The sequence below is a fragment of the Physcomitrium patens genome, chromosome 17 (genome assembly GCF_059467195.1).
Source record: "Physcomitrium patens ecotype Gransden chromosome 17, ASM5946719v1, whole genome shotgun sequence".
Lineage (NCBI taxonomy): Eukaryota > Viridiplantae > Streptophyta > Bryopsida > Funariales > Funariaceae > Physcomitrium > Physcomitrium patens.
Genome location: NC_143426.1, coordinates 10,608,904 through 10,614,905, shown reverse-complemented (window position 1 = coordinate 10,614,905; position 6,002 = coordinate 10,608,904). Strand labels below are relative to the sequence as shown.

The window sequence follows — 6,002 nt, the reverse complement described above, 5'->3', positions numbered from 1 at the left end:
TTGGGCTGTCATTGTTTATTGTAGGATTTCAAAATGTATTAATATAATTTTGAAGATTTGTATTTCTGTATTTGTCGAAATAAAACATGCATGTGTATAGATAAATTCATACATACATATCTACATTTCATATAAATATGAAATTATATAATTGTTGTGAATTAAAAGGGATTTTTTTTGAGTTAAGGTAGTAAAAAAAATTGTAAGAGTTATTTTCAAAGAAATAATTATTTTTTTGCTTCAAAAGAAACTAAAATTAAATTTATTTACTTATGTTTCTCAATATCTCCACTTAAATCCTAAATTCTAAAAAACTTATCATCATGTACCTACAAATTTGTTATTGTTCCACAAATATTTGAAAACAAATAGCCAAACATTTCAAATGTTTGTTCTCACTAGTAAATATGATGTGTATTTGATTATGGAACACTTTATTTCAAAATTTTCAATTATGGCATCTAAATGAAATTAAATCACATTATTCATTTTGAATATTATTCCTTCAGATCAATCTCGAGATCCATAGTGCATTAATGCCAAAGGTTTTGAAGTTTAAATTCTGCTTTGTGGTTGTATAATTTACTTTTGATTTTAATTTATTATCTTGAATAAAACTTTCTTTTCTAATTAATATTTCTCCTTGCACCCAAAGGAATATATATATATATATATATATATATACACACACAAATATCTGTATTCTTAATGCTGTTAAATATATTCACGTAGCATGTATAAATATGAAATTTTTATTGGCTTGATAAAGAATATAACACACTTGAATACAAATATGTAATGATTTGGCACTGTGATTTATCTAGTTATGTATTTTTTTAACCAATTATGATGCTAATTGTGTGATTTATTTTATTTCATTTGTTTATTTTATTATTTTATCATTTTTTCAAATGTTGGAAATACAAGAAAATTTATTTTGTATTATAATTGTAATCAAATTACGTGTTTTCAATGAATGAAAATGTACAGACCCATCAAGCTCATTCAAGTATTAAATGAGGACAATAAAAGAAAAAATCAATAGTAATCAGTATTTTAGAAATACTAAAAAAATCAGTTTTGAAAAATAACAACCAAGTTAAGTTTAGTTTTTTAATTCATTAATTTTTATCATAAAACTTTCTCTCTACCTATATAATCAACATAAGTCACAATCATTAAACAATATGTGAAACTAAAGTTTTGAAATCAAACTGCATTGTTATCACTATGAGCACACACATAATGGATTTAAATTTTATCATATTATGTATTTAACATTCCAAATGTAGTATTTGTATTAAAATATTCACATCCTTTAAATATTGAATCTAATACATAGAAATTTGTGGGCATTGATTTTTTAATTTTTTTTGCACATTATAATTATGACTAAATAATTCATAAAAGGCTTAAACTGCAAAATTAAAGCCTAGTAAAATAAATTATGAAATACTGATGTTGGTCTATAATAGCATATGAAATAGGGTTATTATTATTATTTTATTATTTTTTAATTCTTGAAAATGCATTTAGTATGAATTATCAATTAAAAACACTCCTACTTTGAAATACATCAAAACTCTTCTATTTGTGTTGAACATACTACTAAATAAAGGACATATATTAGTTTTGAAAATACATTAGTTAGATTTTATAAATATGAAATTTCAACTGCCATTACTCTGCATGATTTAAAGAAAATTTAGATATAAAAATAGTGCAAATGGATCCATGTGTATATATATATATATATATATGTATATATATTTTCAAAAATACTGTCTACAAACAAAAGTAAAAGTTCAACAAATTCTTCAGAAGACTATGGAAAATGACACTAAATCTCATGAATGCCGTTCTATCTATGCAACTATTACGCATAAAATGAAAAAATCTTCACCCACACCACTCATATCAACACAGCAACTCCAGAACCCAAACCCCAATGGTTGGACTATATACAGGCAAATCTTGTGACGGTATAAAAAGCAGTCTTGTGCAAACTGCCAGACTCCGTCTCTAATCGCGGTCTCTTCAGCGATGGGACAAGTCAGTGACGGCGATGAGTTTGCGCTCATTGACAAAGATCTAGTTGATCTAGGCCCTTTTGTTTCGATACAATGTGGGGTGATTTTACACAACATCTTTTGAACCCAATTCCATGTCATGTCATGTCAGGTCCTGTGGCTTGCTTGTGCTGGTTTGCCTCGGAAAGCTCTGAACATGAAACTTCAGAATGGAGTTCAACATGTTAACCATTTCACCTCCACCATGAGTCTATTGTAATGGAGCTCCCTTGTCCCGAGTCTGTCTTCGAAGTCTTGGAGAAATGTTGAGTCGACGGCGTCGTCTTCGGTATCTTTTACAATTGGATGCGAAATGTGGCCTTGCCCCAGAAGGTGGTGGAATGGTGCCGCCAGTTGTGGAGGTGTTGTTGCTGTTGCTGTTGCTGGCCGCGGGGATCTCATGCATGAAGCCAAAGTGGACGAAACATGAGAAACCGCATTCGATGACCTGGCTAAAATTCCATTGCCACCCTAGTGATGCTTTGTCGAAGGTAAACAACTCGTACATGGGGTGAAGTGGGGAATAACATTCTTCCTTGGATTGGGGTGTTGCCATTCTTGTCAACGGAAGAATTGTTGTCAATCCTGAAGTATTGTGCCAACCATTTCGAACAAGAATGATCGTATTATCACAAAAGTCACTCAAAGAAATACCGTGAATCAGCGTGAGCAGCGAAAGGGTGTGTTTGATCACACAAGAGCACAATAACGCACCCTGTATGGCAGAAAATGATAAACTTGAGGGGTTTGGTGGGTGTTTCCGATCACTTATGTTTACAATACCCAGTTCGAGGTCACTGAAAAGTAAAATCTACCAGAATACTCTCCCTGTGCCATGTACCAGAGATCAGCGTGTTGCTTTTAGTTTAACTGCAGTCATCTTGCGCTTTTATTTGCGTGTATTTCGGTTTCGGTGTGTTAGGAAGGGTCGGCAAAGCGTGCCAACCCTATAAGGTCACAAAAATTTTGTCGGCCATATGTCTTGATAGTCCATACAGCTCAGGTCCGAAGACCTGCGTGGTATATATAACCAACCGACCCTTTTTGACCGGTGATGGGTTTGTGCGTACTTCAAATAGTTTCGATGGACCTTCAAGGCTTCCAGGAGATATGGGACAATGAGATATTGGGGCTTAAGTTCTGATCCAAATCTGTGCAATTGAGTGGGACCAAGGCAGTGGGTTTGGTTCGATGTGATGCTCGATTGTGGAATTGTATTTAACTTATGGGTGAAGATGTAGGGGGCTTTTGTTTAGGTCTAAAATTGTTGGCGTTTCGCAATTGTGTTGTTCGTGGAGTGAGGTTACGAGAGGCGATGGTGATTCTGTGTCGTCGATGCTTGTGTTCAGTCATGGCGTGAGGTGCATCATGTTGTGTTCGAACGGGCGGTGAGAATTAGATTTTCGTGCACTTGGAGGTTGGCAACATGCGATGTATGTGTGAAAACTGAGGGCAATTTGGATTCATGATTTCAGGGCTAGGGTTTAGAGTTTAGGGTTTAGGGTTGTGGAGTTGTGCTGTCCAGGAGCTTGATTGAAGCGGGCGTTGGACATGACCCGACTTCTTTGATCATCTTTTAAGGGCCGCGACGAGTAATGGGTGGGATTGAGATGAGTGTCTGGGGCAGTCCAGATTTGGAAGAAGGGAGAATGCTGTCACATTAGGCTTGTGCCGCACGTTTGAGCGCGCTGCCTACGTCACTTGAGCGTGAGCGAGCGCCGAGGAACATAAGATTGTATGATGGCTAAGACTCGAGGATTGAACTCGAGCGGGCGAATGCTATCGAGGGCTTGCGATTTCCGGCAAAGTTTCCCACACGTGGATGTTGGGGTGTGCTTTCCCAACTAGGAACGTCTTAACATCTTCTATAACTCTCTGATTTTCATCGTCCTGACGCCCTAAAAGTCCAAGGCATAGAAAAAACACAGCGAGGGTGTGTGGAACTCAATCCTGCAGATGTGGCTGACTTTGGAGGGGAAATAAATTTTTAGCGCTGCTTTATGACAAGGGGCCTGCAATTCCTCTCCTCCTTGACGATGTGGTTTTGAGACCGAGCTAGGTGGTGTACCTACCCCTGTTCCCTTTCGGCTAATGGTAGGCTGGTATATTTTTGCTGAAATATTTTGAATCGGAGACTGGGTCGTTGTGGGATAGGTTCTGAAGGTCGAAGACGTAGCTGCACTGCTATTTTTGTTTCTTTACTCTTTCACTGTTGTTCTGTAGATGCATTTTGTGTAGCGCCGAACAAGATCTTGTTTCATCATCCAGAAGTAGGCTGTTGTTCGATTTGGTTGAAAGCGATTCTCCTCCAATGTGTCGAGGTTCTATGGTTGGTTGGGCTCAAATTTAGAAACACCTACTTATTTACGGATATCTCTGCCAATACAATTGCATTGGTTCAGACCTGAAGCCGTCACTCTTACGTTACAGAAATCACCTTTCCTGATATATTGGTATATGTGTTTGCACAGGTGAAGATGAGCGGCGAATAAGAAATAGGTCTCGTGCTTCGGGGGTCTGGGCAAGGAACTTATGACTGGAGAAAGAGCCTAGTTCTTATCGGAAACAACCGTGTTCGATGGTGTTCGCGCACCCGATTATGTCATTTCCACCTGTCAAAGAGGTCTGTTTACAAAAGTATATCCTCAAGCTCAAGCCATTGACGATGTTCCCTCGAAATCTGGACGAAGAAAGAGATTGTTGTTTTGAAGAACCCCGATCTTCGTGAAGTTTGATTGACCGTTGATAAATCTCCTCTCCAGTGACTGGAATGTAACAATTGAAGCACTTTAAGAAAGATAGGTTGAATCCTGGAAACTTTTACACAAGCTTGCTGTGTTTTTAAAGCCTGGCTTCGGGGTTCAATTGTAGCTGTTTACCAATTTACGCCATAAAGTGCACGTGGAGCTTTCTAGGTCACGAGTCCGGTTATTTACATGCAACTGGATTCCTCGATTACAACTCTGAAGTGACAGCGCTGATACTGTCGGGACGCACCATTGCCAGTCAGTTCATTCCAAGTATATTCCCTTTTAGCGGAATGCCTCACTTGTGGCTTTCGTGCTTCTTGTTGGTATTGGTTAATGAATCTTAAGCCAATGAAGCGTTAACGAAGTTCTATCATTCAATATCTACAACTTTGTTTCGCTAATTTAAGATCAAGTTCTGAAGTATTCACTGCTTTATCTTGATGTTTGCTCCTTCCTACTCGTAACGCCGTAACAGTTTGGATAAAGCTACGTTGTTGGGCATAACCATTTCGCGCTCAATTACAGTTCCAAAGTGGGAAGAAACATGCGTCTGTGTAACTTGTACATCTTTCTGTTGCCAAGTTTCCGTAGTGTTACTTGCCCAGTTTTAGCCTCTGTGCATTCTGAATATTTGTAGAGCATCAGAGTATTGCCGACGTGCTACCCAGTCTTTCAGCGAATCAGCTTATCGGTCGTCCACTTCAGTACTCCTTCACAAACACTCCAACATCATTATTGGATATGGGATTATTAGAACTCAAAACGGTATTTATCATCCTCATGATGGACAAACATGAGTTTATTGTCAGTCCAGAACCACACGATCTTTAGCTTCAAAAATTGCATGAGCATCACTGAGTTGAAACTGCATACAAGTCATGCTCGTCGCTAACTATTCCGTTCTCACTGCAGTATTACGTCAACTCAATGTGATGATGAATTGCTGTACCAGTGTGAATCCCTACCAGCACTCATGATGGTTGGGTGATTGAACCAAAATGAACTTCCAATGATCACTTCCGTGTGCGAATCAAAGAACTTGAGATAAACCATGAACACGTGAACGTTTGTGCTGTTAAATAGCTGGCTCCAAATTGTGATTCACACATAACATGCCAAATGATTTTCTACACGAATGTAGATTCCACTGCTCCTAGAATGTAGATGACAGTCATGAGAGGAA

At 37.7% G+C, this 6,002-nt stretch overlaps 1 long non-coding RNA gene and 1 other non-coding gene across 2 annotated transcripts; one reads left to right on the top strand and one right to left on the bottom strand.

The window, feature by feature from the left end:
* The first annotated feature begins 2,041 nt into the window (after nt 1-2,041).
* Nucleotides 2,042-5,192, top strand: LOC112294149 (uncharacterized). Its single transcript, XR_002973239.3, has 2 exons — nt 2,042-4,128; nt 4,541-5,192. It is a non-coding gene; the product is annotated as an uncharacterized LOC112294149 (long non-coding RNA).
* Nucleotides 2,990-3,115, bottom strand: LOC112294911 (U11 spliceosomal RNA). Its single transcript, XR_002973481.2, has one exon. It is a non-coding gene; the product is annotated as a U11 spliceosomal RNA (small nuclear RNA).
* Nucleotides 5,193-6,002: the final 810 nt, after the last annotated feature.